The sequence below is a fragment of the Argentina silus genome (assembly GCF_951799395.1).
Source record: "Argentina silus genome assembly, chromosome: X".
NCBI classification, from domain to species: domain Eukaryota; kingdom Metazoa; phylum Chordata; class Actinopteri; order Argentiniformes; family Argentinidae; genus Argentina; species Argentina silus.
In genome coordinates, this window is record NC_139653.1 from 6,876,130 (window position 1) to 6,888,132 (window position 12,003).

Sequence of the window (12,003 nt, forward strand, 5' to 3'; positions counted from 1 at the left end):
TCTTTCTCAAGATTTTGCAATTTCAGAGACCTATTTTTACGACTGAGAAGTGTAGGCTTCGTTATTCAGTAATGGAGTGTTAAAACGCCACCTGGCTGCACGCTGAGAGAGACGGCCTAACGTAGTAGAACAAAAAACACCTTTATGGTCAGATAAAGCTATTGGGAGTAATACTGCCTTATTAACACACATACAAAGTTGAGGGGAGGCGAAGAGAAAATCAATTCTAGAAAAAGATTTATGTCTGCCTGAAAAGAAAGTTAAATCTTTTAAGGAAGGGTTGACAGTCCACCAGATGTCGATGAGACCCAAATTACTAGCCCAGGATTTTAAAGCATTTGTGGCCTGACCCTGCTCTCCTGAGGAAGTCGCATGTGATCTATCAAAGACTGGGTCCCATACAGCATTAAAATCTGCCCCTACAATAAAAGAGTAGTCCGTTAATTCTAACATTTTGGTGGAAAGGGTGTTGTAGAAAGTTCTATCAAAAACATTAGGAGCATACGCTGAGATAAGAGCAATTTTCCTGAAATTAAATTCTATATTAGTTATCACAATCCTTCCCGTTCATCCGCCCAGGAGGAAAACACCTTAATTGGGAGATTGCGTCTCGCCACAATGGCTACACCTTTTGTTTTCGTGTTAGCGGAAGAAAATGCTATCGTAGAAAATAACTTATTAGCCAGACGATTGGCATCTGCACACAATAAATGCGTCTCCTTCAGCAACGCAATGTCAACATTTTTACTCTTCAGTAGACTATTTATGAAAAGGATAGGATTTAGGCTATTTGGGACAGCCTGGATGGATCTGACCGATTGTAGCGTAATCGTCATCCTAAAATCTTAACCAATGATAGTCTTTATGTTACGGTATATGCGGTAACATTAGAATGGGAAAAATAACGTAATGGGCAGCCATTCGTCACCGTCCGTCCACACAGGCAGTCAGGGTGAGGGAGCGTCGTCATCCACCGCGGCTCCGCCCCTGTCCTGGGGAGCAGTTGCCATAGCAGCGGTCAAGAAAAATCCTCCGCGTCTCTGGCGGATGTGAAAGACCTGTAATGTGCGACATCCTTGATTTTCAACGTTGCAGGATAGAGTAGAAAAAAGTCCAGACCTTTAGCACAGGCTGAGTCCATTGCCTGATGAAAAGCTTGACGACGTTTGACAGTGACGTTGCTGTAGTCTGGAGAGAAGCGAATTCTCCGACCATCAATGGAGAGAGGGTTTTTCCTGGCTGCTTGTAGAATGGCCTGCAGGGTTGGATAGCGGAGCACATTGAAAATTATTGTGCGATTAGATCCTCTGTTATGTTTGTTATCGCTGTATATCCGATGGGCTCTCATAATTTTAAACTGGAGGTCGGCTAATGCAGGGAACCACTTCGGTAGCGCATGTGTGAGGAATTGAACAGTATTAGACATCCAAGACCCCTACATCTTCGGGCTGGACCTGCTGACTCGCTGGTGGGCGCTGGTTGATGTGTTGAGGAACGCCATCCACCTCAGCACGGAGACCCTGGCCCTCCGGCACCGTAAAGGGAGGAAGGGGGGGACGTACCCATGTCCAGCTGTCTCCACCAGTCACCACGCCGCCACCGTCTCCACTGCCACTGTCACCACCACCGCCATCCGAGGTGACAACAACACCGCCTGGCCCACTGTGACGGAGATCAGTCCATCACAGGTTGGGAGTGTATGGGTGTGTTTGTATGCAGGGGTATATGTTGTGTTTAGGTGCTTGTGCAACGCAGGGGAGGACTCATGGGTCTGCGGTTGTTGGGCAGTCATGAGGTGCAGTTCTGCAAAGAATAAAAGGTATGAGTACGCTGCTAACACATTGGTACTGATAGCTGTAAATATCATTCACTATAAATAACATTTGAGTTATTGTGAAACATTGGTATTCTACATTTTACATTGTATATGGGAAATGAATGAAAGGTAGAATTTGTGTATATACTCACCTAGTTGTGATTGCAGTTCCTGGTTCACCAGCCAAAGGAGTCCTCAAGCCACAGGGACAGCCAATATAGTTCTGGAAGCTCCCATTGTTAATTGAAGGGGGGAATGGTATTTGTCGTTTTTACCTACCTGTGATACATGGATGTGTGTGATAATGTTATAAAAATAGATGTTAGATTATGTAATTTGGTTTGTGTACATTGTGAAGCTCCCCTCTTACTTGGTTTGTCTTGTGTTAATCATGTCACCTGGGAGGGTATTTAAGTGTGGCCATTGGAAGTTGGTGGGGTTGAGATTGGTACCAATAAAATGCCCCACAAAGGGTTTTTGCAACACGTCTGCCTCTTCACTGAAACTCCATCCGTGCTAAAGCTTACATATGGTGTCAGAAGTGGGATCACGCTAGGTGAGGAGGCAGAATGCCAACAAGAGGAAGAACGGAAGACAAGACAAACCCTCCTGATGGTCAGGAGGATACGATGCAGGAGGTCTCTAAGACTGCAGTGGCAGAGCTAACGGAGTGTGTTAAAAACCTCATCCATGCCCAGAAGGAGAGGGACGGCAAAGCGGAGAGAGAGAGGGCTCACCAAGAGACAAGATGGCAGGCGATACAGCATCAACTCCAGCAACTCCAGGTCAGGATGGACGGAGAGGAGGACCTGGAGGAGAGGAGAGGCTAGAGGAGGAACCAGAAAGGAGGACGCCACAGACCTTCAGAGAGCCCAAACTCCAGGCCCTTGCTCCTGAAGACGATATTGAGCATTTTCTCACCACTTTCGAGAGAATGGCTAGAGCCTGCCGGTGGCCTAAAGAGGACTGGGCTATTCGACTAATCCCTTTGCTCACAGGGAAGGCAAGGAGTGCTTATGTGTCTATGGATTATGAGTATACGGAAGATTATGCAAAGGTTAAGGGAGCTATCTTAGCTAAGTACGAAATTACAGCAGACACATATCGTCAACGGTTTCGGGCCCTGGACATCCAGCAAGGTGAAACCCCACAAGAACTGTATGTAAGACTCAAAGAAAACTTTACAAAGTGGGTTAAGCCAGAATGCTGCTCTGTGACAGACATATCTGAGGCGATGATCCTGGAGCAGTTCCTGAGGATGGTCAACCCTGAGGTGGAGGTGTGGATCAAAGAACATGACCCGGGGAGTGCAGAGGAGGCAGCACGCCTTGCTGAGGTGTTTATATCTGCCAGGAGAGGAAGTCAACATGCCGACTTCTGCCGGGACCACAAATACCAGGCCAGGGGTAAGTCTGCTGGGGGTGAGGGGAATTATGGTCTTGCCCAAAGTAGCTCTGCCTCAAACAGTAGGGTTAATATGTCTGGTAGTCACAATCTAACCAGGATGCCTGATGGTAGGCCTGTAAATCCAGAGGTTAGATGCTTTTATTGTGGAGAGTGGGGGCACATAAAACCTGCCTGTCCAGCTAGACGAGGCCAGCAGATACTTTTATGTTCAGTGCCTAGACCGCAGGTCAGAGTATGCTACACGGGATCCTCGTCGTCTCACATCGGTCCTTGTTAATGGACGACGTAAGGAGGCTTTAATAGATACAGGGAGTACACAGACAGTAATGCTTGCAAACCTAGTGCCCAGGGCTGAGTGGAGAGATCAACACAGAGTAAGGGTATGCTGTATTCATGGTGATGAGAAGGTCTACCCCACTGCAGAGGTCTATCTAACAGTTGGTGGCCAAACTTTTTTCCTCCCAGTAGCGTTAGCGCCGAGTCTACCCTATCCTGTAATCCTAGGCCAGGACATTCCTACCTTGGTGGACTTGTTTGAGCAGCCTAAAATTTGTAACATGGTAACTACACGGGCACAGAGGGTAGCTGAGGAGTTTAAGGAGTTGCCTTTCGATGGGGTGGAGTGGGCACCCAGTCCAGTGAGGGAGGCCAAGTCAAGGCGTAGGGACAAGTTCCTAGGTAGTAAGGAGCCAGTCGACAAGCAGCCCCCCGATCCTTCCCCCCCCATTGATGTGCATATTCCAGCAGACATAGGTCAGTGGCAGGAGAAGGACCCTACATTACGGTCATGGCTTGGGAAGGTATCAGAAAAGGATGGAGTGAAGCAAGGGCAGGCAAGCACCCTAGAGGAGGCCTGGTACAGTCTGAAGGGAGGTATTCTCTACCAGAGGAAGGGCAAGATTGAGGCGTTGGTAATACCCGAAGCCCTTAGGCACACCGTTATGTCGCTAGGCCATTCAGTTCCGTGGGCAGGTCACTTGGGGTTCAACAAGACGCTGGCCAGAATTAGGAGACGTTTTGTTTGGCCAGGCATGAATGTACAAGTGAAGGAGTTTTGTAAAACATGTGCAGATTGTCAGCTTACTTCAGGCAAAGGGGTGGTCAGGGCAAACATGCATTCCTTACCTATCATTGGAACTCCGTTTGAGAGGATAGGGATGGATGTAGTGGGGCCCCTAGAAAGAAGCTCATCAGGCAATCGCTTCATTCTTGTAATGGTAGATTATGCTACAAGGTACCCAGAAGCTTTCCCACTGAGGAATGTCAAGTCCAGACAGGTTGCCAATGCACTACTCCAGCTATTTTCAAGGGTAGGAGTAGCTAAGGAAGTGCTCACAGATCAGGGTTCAAACTTCCTGTCTAGGCTATTAAAACATGTGTATCAGTTGTTGGGTATTAAGGGCATTAAGACTACTCCTTACCACCCCCAGACAGACGGTCTGGTTGAACGGTTTAACCAGACGTTGAAAAATATGCTTCGTAAGTTTGTGACCCAGACAGGAGAATCTGAAGGGGGCACAAGAGACTCAAAAGAGCTGGTATGACAAGAAGGCCAGAACAAGGGACTTGAAGCCAGGCCAGCAGGTGCTACTTCTCCTCCCCACCAGTGAGAGCAAGCTGCTGACGAAGTGGCATGGGCCCTATGAAATCACAAGGAAGGTGGGAGAAGTGACCTACGAACTGTTCATGCCTGACCGAGGTAAGAAGTATCAAACCTTCCATGTCAACTTGTTGAAAGAGTTTCATGCCAGACAAGACCCTGTGAAGGAGTGTTTGTTGGTCAGAGCAGTAAGTGGGGACGAAGAGGTCCCAGAGATGTTTTTTCCTGTCCAGTCAGAACAAGAACTGGTGGACTTATCTCATTTGTCATCTGTTCAGAAACAGGACCTGATGCGTCTAATGGACCCGGAGCTGTTCCAAGTGAAACCTGGACTCACAAGCGTCGTTCAGCACAGAATCTACCTCAAGGAGAACACTCCATTCCGACAGAAGAGCTACCGGATCCCAGAGAGGCTGCTTCCTGCACTGAAACAGGAACTGGAGGTGATGTTAGAGATGGGGGTGATTGAACATTCAAGCAGTGAGTGGAGCAGCCCTGTAGTGCTGGTTCCAAAGAAAGATGCTACACTGAGATTTTGTATAGACTTGAGGACTGTGAATGCAGTTTCCAAGTTTGACCCCTATCCAATGCCCCGGGTGGATGACCTGTTGGAGAGAGTGGGAGGAGCTAAGTACATAACCACTCTGGATCTGAGTAAAGGATATTGGCAGGTGCCTTTGGCTCCAGACTCCAGAGAGCTCACAGCCTTCAAGACACCCTTTGGATTGTTTCACTTCACAGTGATGCCATTTGGCCTACATGGGGCGCCAGCCACATTTCAGAGACTAATGGACCATGTTTTGAGAGGGGGCTCTGACTACTCGGCAGCATATCTGGATGATGTTGTCATATTCAGTGGCTCCTGGGGGGACCATGTAGCACATGTCCGCTGGGTGTTACAGCGTATTAAAGCCTCTGGGCTGACCATCAATCCCGGGAAGTGTGCTTTTGCCCACAAGGAGGTGCAGTACTTGGGTTTCAGGATTGGAGATGAGGTCATAAGGCCACAGGTGCTAAAGCTTACACCCACCAACAACGACGGTGACCCCCGTCGAGGCTACCATTCCTCAGACACCCTCATCAGACACTGTCACCGTCATCCAGGACCTGTATCAGCAGAGCAGTGAAGGGCTGGACTCGACTGAGACCTGCTCAGCTGAGAGACCTGCTCCAACAGTTCATCAACGTTGCATGCGATGAGGAGTGCACCCAGACCAACCTGGTGCAGCACACAATTGACACTGGCACAGCCCCACCCATTAGACTGCGACTCTACCGGTTGGCGCTTGCCAAGCGTGAAGCTGTGATGCCTGCACCACCAAGAAAGGATGACCGGACGTTTCCATGCCCCTCTGCAGCAATACCAGGTGGAGGCCCCCATGAAGCGGTGTGGACATCCTTGGTCCATTTCCCACCATGGACAATGTCAACCGCTATGTCCTTGTGGCCATGGACTTTTTTTACTAAATGGCCAGAGCGCTGCTACCACAGCCGAGTGGCTGGTGTGCAAGATGTTCTGTCGGTTTGGTGCACCCGAGGAACTACACAGCAAACAGGAGCGGAACTTCGAGGCGCAGGTGTAGGCTGAGGTGTGCCAACGTATGGGGGTGAGGAAAACCAGGACGACGCCCCTCCACGCCCAGAGTGACAAACTGGTGGAGAGGTTCAATCGGACGCTCACAACGCAACTTGCTATCGTCACCTCACGACACCAGCGAGACTGGGACCGACACCTACTTCTAGTCCTGTGGGCGTACTGGTCGGCAGTGCAAGAAAGCACTGGGTGCACACCAACTATTCTCATGTTTGGGAGAGAGCCGCTGACCCCTGCGGACTTAGTCTTTGGCACAGCCCCTGGCACTGATCTTCCCAAGATACCCAGCTTTGAGTACCTGTGGGACATCCAACAACGTCTGGCTGAGGCACATGATTTCACCTGGCAGCGCCAGGAACAGGCGGGGGCAAAGTGGGCGTATGACAGTCGTTGTCAGGGCCACTCCTTTGCTTCTGGAGAGAAGGTGTGCGTCTACAACCCAACTCGGAAGAGGGGAGTCTCACCCAAAGTTACCAGCCAGTGGGTGGGGCCCTGTGAGGTGTTGGAGCAGCTTTCGGATGTTGTGTACCGGGTGAAGCTGTGTGTCTGGGGGCGGGTGGTGGTTTTGCATCGGGACTGCTTGGCACCTTACCGCCCCTTGGCTGAAGGACCTGCAGACCAATCCAGCTCATTTGGCATGATTCCTCCAACACCCACAAGGGACCTGCGACCCCACGGGTTTGTAGGCAGCGGGGACAGCTTCCCCGTCGCTATAGGGACTTTGTTGTCGGCTGAGGACAGGCGACACACTGGTGGGGGCAGTGTAGCTACGAGGCTACACAGTTAGCATTGTGCCTTCCTGTTTTCCAGCATGCATTGTGTTCATACTATGAGAGGTATGTTATTAAGTTTTAAATGTCCTATGTGTTATGAATGTTTGTTCAGATTGTTTCTGTTTATGTTGTAAGTATTTGTGGTATTTGTGGAATTAAGTACTGAAACCATGGTTGACATTGCTGTTTGGTTTGATGACCCCAGCGTTAAATTTCATGCTAAATAAGTCTTTGTCTCTCAGTTTTGCTTGTCAATAAAGAGACTGTGCTAATGTGTGCCTTACTTCACCGATTACCACAATACAGTGCAGCATTCTGTTAATTTAAACACTTTTTCACCAATACTAGCTACACCAATATGTCATTTGCAAATCAATCTTTCACACTCACTGGCTAACTGCAAATGCATGGCAAGAGTGCAGTTCATTGACAACATATATGCTTTTACCATATAAGATGCAAATGGAGCATGTAATAAAGTAAACTGAATACTAAACTGAGAAATAGAGTGACAGTGTATGTGTTACTGATAATGTTAATGTTAATGTGTAATAAAATGAATCTGTTGCCATGAAATACAATGACAATATAGTGGTCTTCTATTTGGATTAATAACATTCAGAATTGCAACATACTCTAACACAAATTGTCTTAAAATAAAAGTCTACGCTGCTTTACAGCGTACAGTGACCATAAACTACATCTCCCACAATGCATGTCAAATTTGTGACCCGCGAAATGACGGGATCCTGTCGCTAAATCGCATATCGGCGTTTGACTAAACCGGTGATGGATATGAAAAAGATCTACAAATAATCCCAAAATGTCCAAGAAGAGAAAAGTCGATGCAGAGGGAAGGCAATTTAATGAAAGGTGGGAAGGCGAATACATGTTTTTGCTTCAAGGAGAAAAACCGATATGTCTTCTATGTTACGAGGCAGTGTCGGTGATGGAGTACAATTTACGTCGGCATTTTGACACGAAACACGGAGTCAAGTATGCAAAATTAAGCCTCCAAGAAAAACATAAAATGATCCAAGAATTAAAAGGCAGACTGCAATCGCAGCAGAATTTGTTCACAAAAGCTACAGCCAAGAGTGATGCAGCAGTGAAAGCTGTTTGTTATTCACTTGAAAAGTTTGATCTTTGATTGATGGAGTAATGTGGGTTTCTTAACCTGATAAATTAAAGGGATTTATGTTATAATAACAGTGCAATGTGCTTACATATATTTTTACATTTATGTAAATACATGTACAATATTTGTACACTTGAATAAATAATAATCAAATGCAGACAGTTATTTGTTACAATATGTTAAGGAGAAGTTAAGGACAACCGGCCCTTTGAGGGCAACCATGATGCTGATGTGGCCCGGGGTGAAAATGAGTTTGAAACCCCTGCTCTAACAGATAACCCCATGGTTACATTTGCAGCACGTGAAGTCTCCATGGAAACAACAAATAGCAACAACTAGCTTCTTGAAAAATCACTCACTGGATGTTGGCTAAGGAAAATAACTTAATAAAGAGGGTAAAAGGTTAATTTAAAAGCGCTGGAAAAACTGCATGAAAAGACAATATAAAATGTATATCTGGCTCCATCCAGCGGTCATAAAGCATAAACGCACCTGCCGACAGTAGCCTATTTTGAAAAAAATACAAACTGTTGTGTTGTGTTGTAATTAGTGGGCTTGCTTTAGCAAAATTGTTTTTGCTCATAGTTATTATTATTAGTGGGCTTGCTTAAGCAAGTCCAACTATTGTTTTTCAACATACTTGTTATTATTATTCCAATATTATTATTCCACTTCCACCTGCTACTCCTACAACTTTAAAACGTGCACAAGGTTCTAGAAAAAGAAAATAAAGACTGTTTATTTGCCATGCAATCAATTCACATCAATTGTTGGAATGTGTCTTTTTGCACACACCCCCCCCCCCCAGACAACACACACGCACTGCACTGCACACCCCCCCTCCGAGACAACACACGTGCACACCCCCCCAGGGAGAACAGAGCGCTGGGCTCTGGGCACAGGGTCAGCCAAGTCAGCGCCCCTGGAGCAATTCGGGGTTAAGTGCCTTGCTCAAGGGCACAACGGCAGTGGTAGGGACCTGGATATGATGCCAGCAACCCTCCAGTCACCAGCACACATCCAGATCCCTCCTGGAGCGGGGATCGAACGAGCAACCTTCCGATTGTTGGCCGGCCTCTTTAACCTCCAGGCTTCTAACTCGCGTTGCTATGACTTTGGGTTTTGATACCTATTAAATCGTTTAAACGTTACAAACTTGAAAGTGCACTTTTTAACATGGAAGTCTATGGAAACTGAAATATGGCATTTTTGAACCACTGCCGATCTTACACCTTTTAAGCTATTAACACTATTTCAACTGTAAACTGTGCTAAAACTCCAAATGATCATCTCTGATGAAAGCTATTTGATACCTATTTAAACTATTACGCTTTTTGTAACTCCCAAACCTCTCATCCTCTTAACATGGAATGATTTAGGCCTACATTCTGTGAGCTCCTCAACCAACAAACCCCCTACCCATTCCACTGAACTACCCCAGGCTTATATCTATCGATCTATGACCTTCTAACATACTATTCTGTCTAACCTTCTATCTTTCTAACCTTCTATCTATCTAAACCTTCAACAGCCTAGCATCATCCTTTCTTCCTTTACCAGTCACTACTGCTTCACTCAGTATAACCCATACTGGTTTACCTCTTAATTGTTTTGATCTTTCTATACCTTCATTCAAGAAAATCTTCATCAACCCTGATAAGAGCTTTCTGATACCTATTAAACTTTTTAAACTATTACTTTTTTTGTAACTCCAAAGACTCTCATCCAGTTAACCAACCAACTCTACCACTCAACCAGCCAACTCTCTAACCACTCCACTGAAGTATCCCAGGCTCATCCTGTCTGTCTATCTATTTAACATTCCATCCATCCAGCCAAACCATCCCTAACTTTATCCGCTATCATAATAAGACTCTTACTTTCTTTACATTACCCAGCAATTCTATCTATTTATTCAAACACTTTTAAACTTTTTCCACAACCAAAATAAGACTTTGCAAGCCCACGAAGGTTCTTCTGGAATTTATTTTTCTAGTTATTCCAATTCTTCCACCTGCTACTCCTCCTACAACTTCTAAGCTTTTCACACCAATCCAACTTTAATACATGCAGAGAGGTTTAACTCGCATTGCTATGACTTTGGATTTGATATGTATTTCACTTTTTAAACGTTACAAACTTGAAAGTGCGCTTTTTAACATGGAGGTCTATGGACACCAAAAGATGAAATTTTTGAACCACTGCCGATATTACATCTTTTAAGCAATTAACACCATTTCAACTGTAAAATGTGCCAAAAACTCCAAACATCTTTAAACCTTCTCCACAACCAAAATAAGACTTTGCAAGCCCACAAAGTTTCTTCTGGATTGTCTTTTTCTAGTTTATCCACTGTAACCTTTCAACTTCTCGTCAGAAAACAGACGCTGATTTAGACAGGAAATTATAAAAATGTCAACGGTAGGTAGGTATTCATTGTTATGTACAATTTTCACATAATTAATTGTTATACATGTTACACATGTACATGTATGTTTGTAAACTTTTATTATGGATTGTAAATGTTATTTCATTGGTTGAAGAGATGTCCCGTCTTCAAAAGCACTCTCAAATACATTCATTCAGTACATTCGGTCCAGAACCAAACAAACATAACAGTAATTCACCTTAGCCAGTAACCGAGAGCATCGCAGGATCTTCAGGAGCTTACACTAAGTGTGTAAATGTATTGTAGTAAATACTCAGAAGGCTCTGTAGAATCAATATATGCTGTCATATCATGGGGCACTGCATAATTGGGAGTGCACGCAATTTTTTCAGGTGCACTTTTAAGCTGTGAATCTCCCGTTCTACCACATCCCAAAGGTGTTCTATTGGATTCAGATCCAGTGACTGGGAAGGCCACTGAACACTGAACTCATTGTCATGTTCATGAAATCAGTTTGAGACAACTTTTGCTTTGTGACATGGTGCATTATCTTGCTGGAAGTAGCCATTAGAAGATGGGAAAATTGTGGCCATGAAGGGATGCACATGGTCAGCAACAATAGTCAAATAGGCTGTGGCATTCAAGCGATGACTGATTGGTATTAACGGGCCTAAAGTGTGCCAAGAAAACATTCCTCACACCATTACACCACCTCCACCATGAAAAGGTGTACAGGTGTTCCTAATTAAGTGTTCAGTGAGTGTATATTGGCTTATAGTGCAAAAACTATTCTAGGCACTGCGATAAATGTACTGTAGCAAATACTCAGAAGAGTCTGTAGAATCAATATATGCTGTCATATGGGGCACTGCATAATTGGTGTTATTGGTCTTTTACTCCGCCCATACCATTGACTACAATGCAAATCATTGTCTATGAAATATGTACATTGTCTTATAGCTCAAAAACTATTCTGGGCACCACGGTAAATGTATTGGAGGGAATTCTCACTTGGGCTACCACTAGCCCTATACAGTCAAAATAGAGCACTTTGAGTTGTATGGTCACAGTAAAATGCCATTAACACTTTGTATGACACCACTCATGGTTGAAGTTCAATTGATTAATATTCTAGAAGTGTTGACGAGTAGGTTGGTACTAATATATGAAAAATATGATAAAATATTGTGATCCCATGACTTTCCAGTGATCTTTTATTTTGTAGTCACGAAAACGAAACCGGAAGTCTCATTGTCAGAACCTGCCGCTTATTGTCATTCACAGAA